Source organism: Odocoileus virginianus, chromosome 4, assembly GCF_023699985.2.
Source record: "Odocoileus virginianus isolate 20LAN1187 ecotype Illinois chromosome 4, Ovbor_1.2, whole genome shotgun sequence".
Classification (NCBI taxonomy): domain Eukaryota; kingdom Metazoa; phylum Chordata; class Mammalia; order Artiodactyla; family Cervidae; genus Odocoileus; species Odocoileus virginianus.
The window spans coordinates 5,708,069-5,716,550 of record NC_069677.1 but is presented as its reverse complement, the minus strand read 5'-3'; positions in this window follow the sequence as shown (position 1 = coordinate 5,716,550).

Below are 8,482 nucleotides of genomic sequence, written 5' to 3'. Positions count from 1 at the left end.
AAATGTTGTTATTATGTCCAACGTGGAGCAAGGAGAGTGGATTGATTGTGTGATCTGTTCAAGGTTATACATTTAACAAATATCATTATTGAAACAAGAGAGAAAGGATGAGTGCACAGAAACTGTCTCCCCAACACACAGGGTTTTACATTATTCAAAAGGAGTTCTTTAAAAACAAATGGTTCCTGCATTGTGTGCAGGCTTTCTGTTTTTGTCCGGTTTAAGATTAACAATGCACCTGGAACATTCCTTTCATTTCTCTCTGCCATTACACATAATTTTACTTTCCATAAAACCCTATTCCAAACTCGCCTACTTCCCAGATTAATCTTACCTTCTCACATTCTGAATGTAGAATGAATGTAGAAGAAAAAAAACAAGGGCTCAGAACTCCAGTATGGCCACAGTATTTGACAAACTTTGAGTCTCGGATCCTTCATCAGCTAGCCAAGATAGTGAAAAGTTAGTCATTTATTTGAAAGGGTTGTAGCAGTGAGATAAGGCAAGAGAGGTATTTGTAAATTAGAAAAGATTATATAATTCTGGTTGTTATTTTTATTATCCTTCCTTTGCTCTGTAGATTCTGCCTGACCTTAATATAATACTCTGTTTACACTCTATTAATATGTCTATTTGCGAATTGCTTTCTAAGCCTTCCCAAGCCCTTTCCCGTGACTTATAAATTCTCCAAGGGCAAGACTGTATCTTCTATTTCTTTTATATCCAGTGTCTTCCTGCTCGCACACTGGTGCACTGTCAATCGATACCACCTTGAACATAAAGTGCCCTGAAAAGCAAGTGACAGAAAATGACTTTGAATCGTCCACAGACTATGACACCAGTAATCTAGACAGTGTGTTTCAGTCAGAAGAATGAGAGCAGGAACTAGATCATGTGGTTGTAAACTATAGCAGCCTTGGCATGAAGTCACAGAGCAAATGGTAATTAGCATTAGCAAAGACTTTGGGGGTAAAGATAAAGGAGGTAAAAAAAAAAAAATTCTGCCTTATGGATAAAAGCACTGTTCCCTATTCCCTACTTAAATCGAAGCATGCAAACTTCATGGCTTAACAATAGGAGAGCTGTGGTCCCCGAGGGGGCCTCCATATCTCTTTTCTATGAGGTTTATCTTTCTCTTGTGTGCTTCACTGGAAATTTATTGCCCCTGGCTCTTCCCTAAAGGACACTACTCTCTCCCTTAAAAGCTGAGGCTCAAATGCAGACAAAATTCCTTTAGAACTGTTAAGAATAGCTGGAAATGTCAAGATGTTTCCTAAAACCAACAACAAAAAAAAAAAAAAAAAAAAAAGGAAAAAAGCAAGACATCTCAAGTCAGTGAAAAGTGAAAGTGAAAGTCACTCAGTCGTGTCCAGCTCTGTGCAACCCCATGAACCTGTAGCCCGCCAGGCTCCTCTGTCTATGGGATTCTCCAGGCAAGAATACTGGAGTGGGTTGCCATGCTCCTCTCTTGAGGATCTTCCCAACCCAGGGATAGAACCTGGGTCTCCTGCATTGAAGGCAGATACTTTACCATCTGAGATACCTGAGAAGCCACCCCCACCTCTCTGTTTTATAAAACATAAGTTCCTAGCTCATGAGCTATGCCCGCTTTTTTCCAAGGTTCACAGCCTGGTGCAGTTCTGAGCAGATTTCTTTACTTTTTCTACCAAGAGCTGCATCTTGCTTTGTTCTGCCATTATACTTCTATGTCTCTGCTACTTGTTAACAGACTGTGGTATAAACACTAAAGGAGAAATTTTTTCTCTCCGACCACCAGCCAGGACCCTTTTACTAAGCTTTTATTGAGAAAACTTTTCACTGGCCATTGCTATAGCTTGTGCTTGAGACTCCGCATGTTTTACAAATGAGGAATGGCTTGCCCTTTTGCATGAGGTCATCTCATTTTTGCAATGAGGTTACATTGTCACACTGCTTATTTAACTTATATGCAGAGTACATCATGAGAATCACTGAGCTGGAAGAAGCACAAGCTGGAATCAAGATTGCTGGGAGAAATATCACTAACCTCAGATATGCAGATGACACCACCATTGTGGCAGAAAGTGAAGAAGAACTAAAGAGCCTCTTGATGAAACTGAAAGAGGAGAATGAAAAAGTTGGCTTTAGCTCAACATTCAGAAAACTAAGATCATGGCATCTGGTCCCATCACTTCATGGCAAATAGATGGGGAAACAGTGGAAACAGTTGCTGACTTTATTTTCTTGGGCTCCAAAATCACTGCAGATGGTGATTGCAGCCATGAAATTAAAAGACGCTTACTCCTTGGAAGGAAAGTTATGACCAACCTAGACAGCATATTAAAAAGCAGAGACATTACTTTGTCAATAAAGGTCTGTCTAGTCAAGGCTATGGTTTTTCCAGTAGTCATGTATGGATGTGAGAGTTAGACTATAAAGAAAGCTGAGCATTGAAGAATTGATGCTTTTGAACTGTGGTGCTACAGAAGACTTTTGAGAGTCCCTTGGACTGCAAGGAGATTGAACCAGTTATCCTAAAGGAAATCAGTCCTGAATATTCATTGGAAATACTGATGTTGAAGCTGAAACTCCAATAGTTTGGCCACCTGATGCAAAGAGCTGACTCACTTGAAAAGACCCTGATGCTGGGAAAAATTGAGGGCAGGAGAAGAAGGGGATGACAGAGGATGAGATGGTTGGATGGCATCACCAACTCAATGGACATGAGTTTGGGTAAACTCTGGGAGTTGGTGATGGACAGGGAAGCCTGGCATGCTGCAGTTCATGGGGTCACAAAGAGTTGGACGTGACTGAGTGACTGAACTGAACTGAACTGAACATCCACACCACATGAATTATGCCACACACAAAAAAACCAGGGCTTCTTCACACTGGAGAAAACTGATTTTGCCATATGAAGATTCCTATAATAATGTTTAGGAAAACCTGTGGGTTTGAGGGTGTAGTTATCCATGTTTTCAATTTCAATCTCTAAAGCCTATAAGAAGGTAGTTACTAGCTATTGTTTGATTGTTGCTGTAGTTGGGACCTGATGCTGCTGCTATTGCTAGCATATTAGATGAGAAATCACTTGCTTGCCTTCTTGTAGGCTCAAGTTCAAATGTTTACTACATAAGTCTCTAGCTGAAATTATCTTATGTTATCAGAAAATGTACTGAGAAAGAAAGAAAACTGAATCAACAGGAGTTTCTTGAAAAAATCTGTTTCCCTCAATGATAAAAATTTTCAAAATTATAATAATATCACAACCAAAATATATTCACAGTATATTCATATTTTCCCAGTTTTACCTGGACTCTTGTCTGTATGTATGTTTATATTTGTCAGTGTATTTTACCCCAATTGCCCCAAACCCTCCATTTCTAAAATCATATCATTTCAAAAATGTTATAAAATGGGATCATACAGTCTGTAACTTTTTGAGATTGGCTTTTTTTCACTCAGCTTAAGTTCATAGAGTCCATCCAACTTGGTGCTTTCAATAATTCATTTGCTTTATCGATAAGTAATATTCCATGGTATATATATCCCACAGATGAGTTAAACATTCACATGTTGAAAAATATATGGGCTAGTTCTTGTTTTCATGTATCCTAAATAAAGCTGTTATGAATATTTGCTTTTGTGGGGATTTCAGGCGAAAAGAAAGTTTTCATTCTTCAGGGATAGGTGCCTCAGAATGCAATTGCTGGCTTGTGTGGTCATTTCATCCTTAACTTTATAAGAAGCTGTCAAACTGTTGCCCACAGTGACTGTTGCATCTTAAATTCTCATCAGTAATGTCCAAGTGATACAGTTTCTCTGAATCCCTGCCAGTGTTTAGAATTATAACTCTTTTTTAATTTTAACCATACTGATATGTGTGTGGTGATATCTCATTATGGTTTTACTTTGTGTTTCTGTCATGGCTGATGATGTTAAACATCTTTTTGTGCTTTCATTTGTCATCTTCATATCTTCTCAGTGAAATGTCTCTTCATGTTTTCTGCCCATTTCCTAATTGTATTGGTTTTATTTATTTGTTTGTTTATGCCTTACTTTTTAGTGTAGAGAGTTATTGATGTATTCTCAATATTAGTCTTTTGTCAAATATGTCATTTACAAATATTTTCTTCCAGTCTTGTAGCTTGTATTTTCATCTTCATAATATGGGCTTTCATAGAGCAAAAACATTTAATTTTGATGAGCTCCAATTTGCAAAATTTCCTTTTATGGATCCTACTTTTGTGTCAAGTACAACAGCCTTTGATTAATTCTAGATTCCAAGGATTTTTCTTTTTGCTCCTAAATTTTTTTTTGTTTTATATTTTATGTTTAAGTGTATGATTCACGTTAATTAACTGTTACATAAGATGTGAGGTATGAGATTTAAGTAGAGGTTCATTTTTCTTCCTTTTCCTTGTGAATATTCACTTGTTCCAACACCTCTTATTGAAAAAGCTATCATTTTTTAAAATTTATTTTTAATTGGAGGATAATTGCTTTACAATATTGTATTGGCTTCTGCCGTACAACAGCGTGAATCAGCCATGAGTATATGTGTGTCCCCTCCTTCTTGAAGCTCCTCCTCACCCCACTCCTATCCTCCCCTCTAGGTTGTCACAGAGTACCAAGTTGAGCTCCCTGTGCTATATATATACACTGACTTCCCATTAGCTCAGATGTATGGTAATGTATATGTTTCAGTGCTAGTCTTTCAATTCATCTTATGAAAAGGCTATCATTCTTAAGCTGAATTACTTTTACCTTAAAAAATACTTTGAACATATTTCTTTGGGTCTATTTCTAGTTTCATTGTGAAACTAGACCTATTAGTCTGTTCTACCAGTCTGTCTTTAATATTATAGCTCTATAGTAAGACTTGATATTAGGAAGAGTGATTCCAGCCCTTTATTCTTCTTTGCCAAGCTTAATTTAGGTATTCTATGACCTGTGCCATACAGTAAGCTATTTATGTCTACAAAAATAACTTGCTGGAATTTTAATAGATATTACATTAAATTTATCACTCTACTTGGAAAGAATTGACATCTTCACCATGTTGAATTTAATCCGTGATGTATTTCTCCATTTATTTGTTTAGGCCTTCTTTCTTTTCTTTTACCAACATTTTATAATTTTAAGGATATAAATCCTATGCATGTTTTGATAAGTATATCCCCAAATACTTGATTTTCTTTGGAGCAATTCTCATTGGTATTGCATTTTTTATTTCAGTTCTTGTATATTCATTGTTAGTATACAGAAATTGAATTGTTTTTTGTATGTTGTACTTGTAATCTATGACCTTACTAAATTCAGTTATGTAAGAGTTTTGTAAACTCTAGGATTTTTTGCCTGGACAATTGCTGCTGCGCTGTTCAGTTGCTAAGTTGTGTCCAATTCCTTGCACCCTCATGGACTACCGCTTGCCAGACTTCCCTGTCCTTCACTATCTCCTGGAGTTTGATCAATATGGACAATTATGTCATGACAAATAGAAATAGTTTTATTCCTTTTTTCCCAATCTACATGCCTGGTTAGAGCTTTGGGTTCTATGTTGATATGAGAATGGACATTACAAACTGGCTAATCTGTTTTAAAAGCCCACTGAAAAACTGGGGTATATTTAAAGGAATGGTACTTGGCTTTGTCCAGCTCATTGGAGGAGCCTGGATTTTTTTGGTGTGTATAACCTTAACACATATTAAAAGCTTATCTCAGTATTTGAGAGCTCACTTTGGAAACAAAAACGTGTAATATTTGTTGGCACATGATACTGGGTGAGATTTGGACAAACTTGTAAAAAGGAAGATTTTGGCTTAGAAGAAAGAGCATTATAGTGGAAATACTCTCTGGAACTGGTGAAGGACATCTCATGGAGGATAGTTCTTTTCTAAAAGTATTCAGACAGAGGCAGAATTATATTCTATAAAACACTATTAGAAGGTGCTCCTTCCTGAGCACCTTTTCTAAAGGTGCTTTCCTTTTCTAAAAATACATTCTTGCATTTTTCTTGTCTGTGGTGGTTGAATCAGGCTTTTTTGTTTATGTGTATCTTTGGATGCGGAAAATGTTCCCGGCTCAAAAAGTTAATTCATAATGGGTGGTCATGGTGATGATAACCAGAATTGTCATGCCATGGAAAAAACAATTCTAGATAACTTGGTGGGTAATAAGTACAGCAAGCAACCTCAGCTGTCTTTTTGAATAAATTTTCTTTTTTCTTTTTTTAACCACATACTTGCCATTTTACCCTGTTCTTTTCATTTTCTCCCCAGAACAATGTAAGTGATCTTTTTCAGTATGCACACAAAATAGAGCTGCCTTGGACTTGGCATCTTATGATTTTGATTGCCTGCCTTGTATAGTTTGGGTATAGAATTAACAAAATTGGAATAAAAAGAAGAGGAAGAGAAATAAACTATGAAGCCAGGGCTAGGATAAGCAAAGGGGTCATCCAAGGTGCACACATAAAGAGGTTCTTATTCTCAAGCTCACACAAGAGCTGGATGAGCAGCTGAGAATGAATGCCCCACCAGCTATTTTGCCCTGTGCGACCAGATTCTCTAACTCAGGTCCAGGCTACAGATTCATGATGCATCCTTAATAACACAAGCAGGCAGATATCAAGCCAATCAATAGTAGGTAGACTATTTTATTTCCAGTTTTACAAAAATATAAATGTACTTAAAAAGATTTATTTGTGAAACAATGTTCATATAGCTTTGTCTCTTCACAACAATCCCTTATATGGTAATTTCTCTTTCTTCATGAGTTTGAGCTTATGTTAAATGATATAAAATCACAATTTTTGTAGGTAAAAAATTTGAATACTTGTTATTTCATGCAGTTGGTTCAACTTGTTTCTACTTGGTATAGTGGAAAGAACATGCACTAAGGAGCTGTATCTGTGTTCAAATTCTTAAGTATGTCATTTAGCATCATTGTTGCAAAAGTACTTCTCTTTTTGGTTTTATCATGTGTAAAATGAAATCACAGCTACATTTTGGGATTGCTTTGATTATTAAATGAAGTGATGTAGTTTTACGACTGCTATTGCATAGTATTTAGTATTGCTATTGCATGCATGCATCCTAAGTTGCTTCAGTCATGTCTGATTCTGCGACCCCGAGGACTGTAGCCCCCCAGGCTCCTCTGTCCATGGCATTCTCTAGGCAAGAATCCTGGAGTGGATTGCTATTTCCTACTCTAGGGGATCGTCCTGATCCAGGGAATGAACCCACGTCTCTTATGTCTCCTTGCATTGGCTGCTGCTGCTAAGTCGCTTCAGTCGTGTCCGACTCTGTGCGACCCCGTAGACGGCAGCCCACCAGGCTCCCCTGTCCCTTGGATTCTCCAGGCAACAACACTGGAGTGGGTTGCCATTTCCTTCTCCAATGCATGAAAGTGAAAAGTGAAAGTGAAGTCCCTCAGTCTTGTCCGACTCTTAGCGACCCCATGGACTGCAGCCCACCAGGCTCCTCCGTCCATGGGATTTTCCAGGCAAGAGTACTGGAGTAGGTTGCCATTGCCTTCTCTGCCTGCATTGGCAGGAGGGTTCTTTACCACCAGCACCACCTGGGAAGCACCACTACTTACTATTAATTATTAGTATTATCCACTACATCTGATTACTAAAGAAACTCCAGAATAGAAGTCAAAAGCAGTTATGGTTGTGCAAGTATCAAAGCAGAAATATGGTCAGTATTTTATGATGCTTAAGATTAGGGATTTCCAAGGCTGTCCAGATTCTGATACACTTAGTCCAGGGTGCAATTTTGATTAGCTGTATTTCTAATGAACTACTCTGGTGACCATGATATCCTGCCACATTTAAGAGAATTCCCTGTATAGCAACAGATGTCCCTTCTTACTTTACATTTTAAATTTTTTCATCATATTCTGATTTGAGTTCTTTTTTTTTTTCTCTCCCTCTTCTGATATACATTCAAGATTCCTTTACTTTAGGGCTTCCCAGGTAGCTCAGCAGTAAAGAATCTACCTGCCAGTGCAGAAGATACAGGAGACTTGGGTTCATTCCGTGGGTTGGGAAGAACCCTTGAAGGAAGAAATAACAACCCACTTCAGTATCCTTGGCTGGGAAGTCCCATGGACAGAGGAGCTTGGCAGGCTGCAGTCCATGGGGTCTCAAAGAGTCAGACAGGACTGAGCACACACGCATACTTTCTTTACTTTGTAATTTCTTCCCAGAGAAAGCCCCAGGCTAACGTGATGTGTGCCTTTCTTGTGGGCACAAGAGAAACCTTTTAATCAAGGATTGTCCTATGAATCTTACAGGTTTTCTTTGTACATTTCTAGGAGAACAAATTTTTAATTAAAAAAAAAAAGTCAAACAAGATTACTTAGTTTTATCTGTAAAAGGCATCATTGTCAGTTTCCATGAAATCCCTTTTCTCTTGAATTCTCTTTAAGATAAGTGAGTTTAGCAACACCCTTTGTGTCAACTTCTGGATAAAAGAGATGTTTTCGCCTGTTTCTA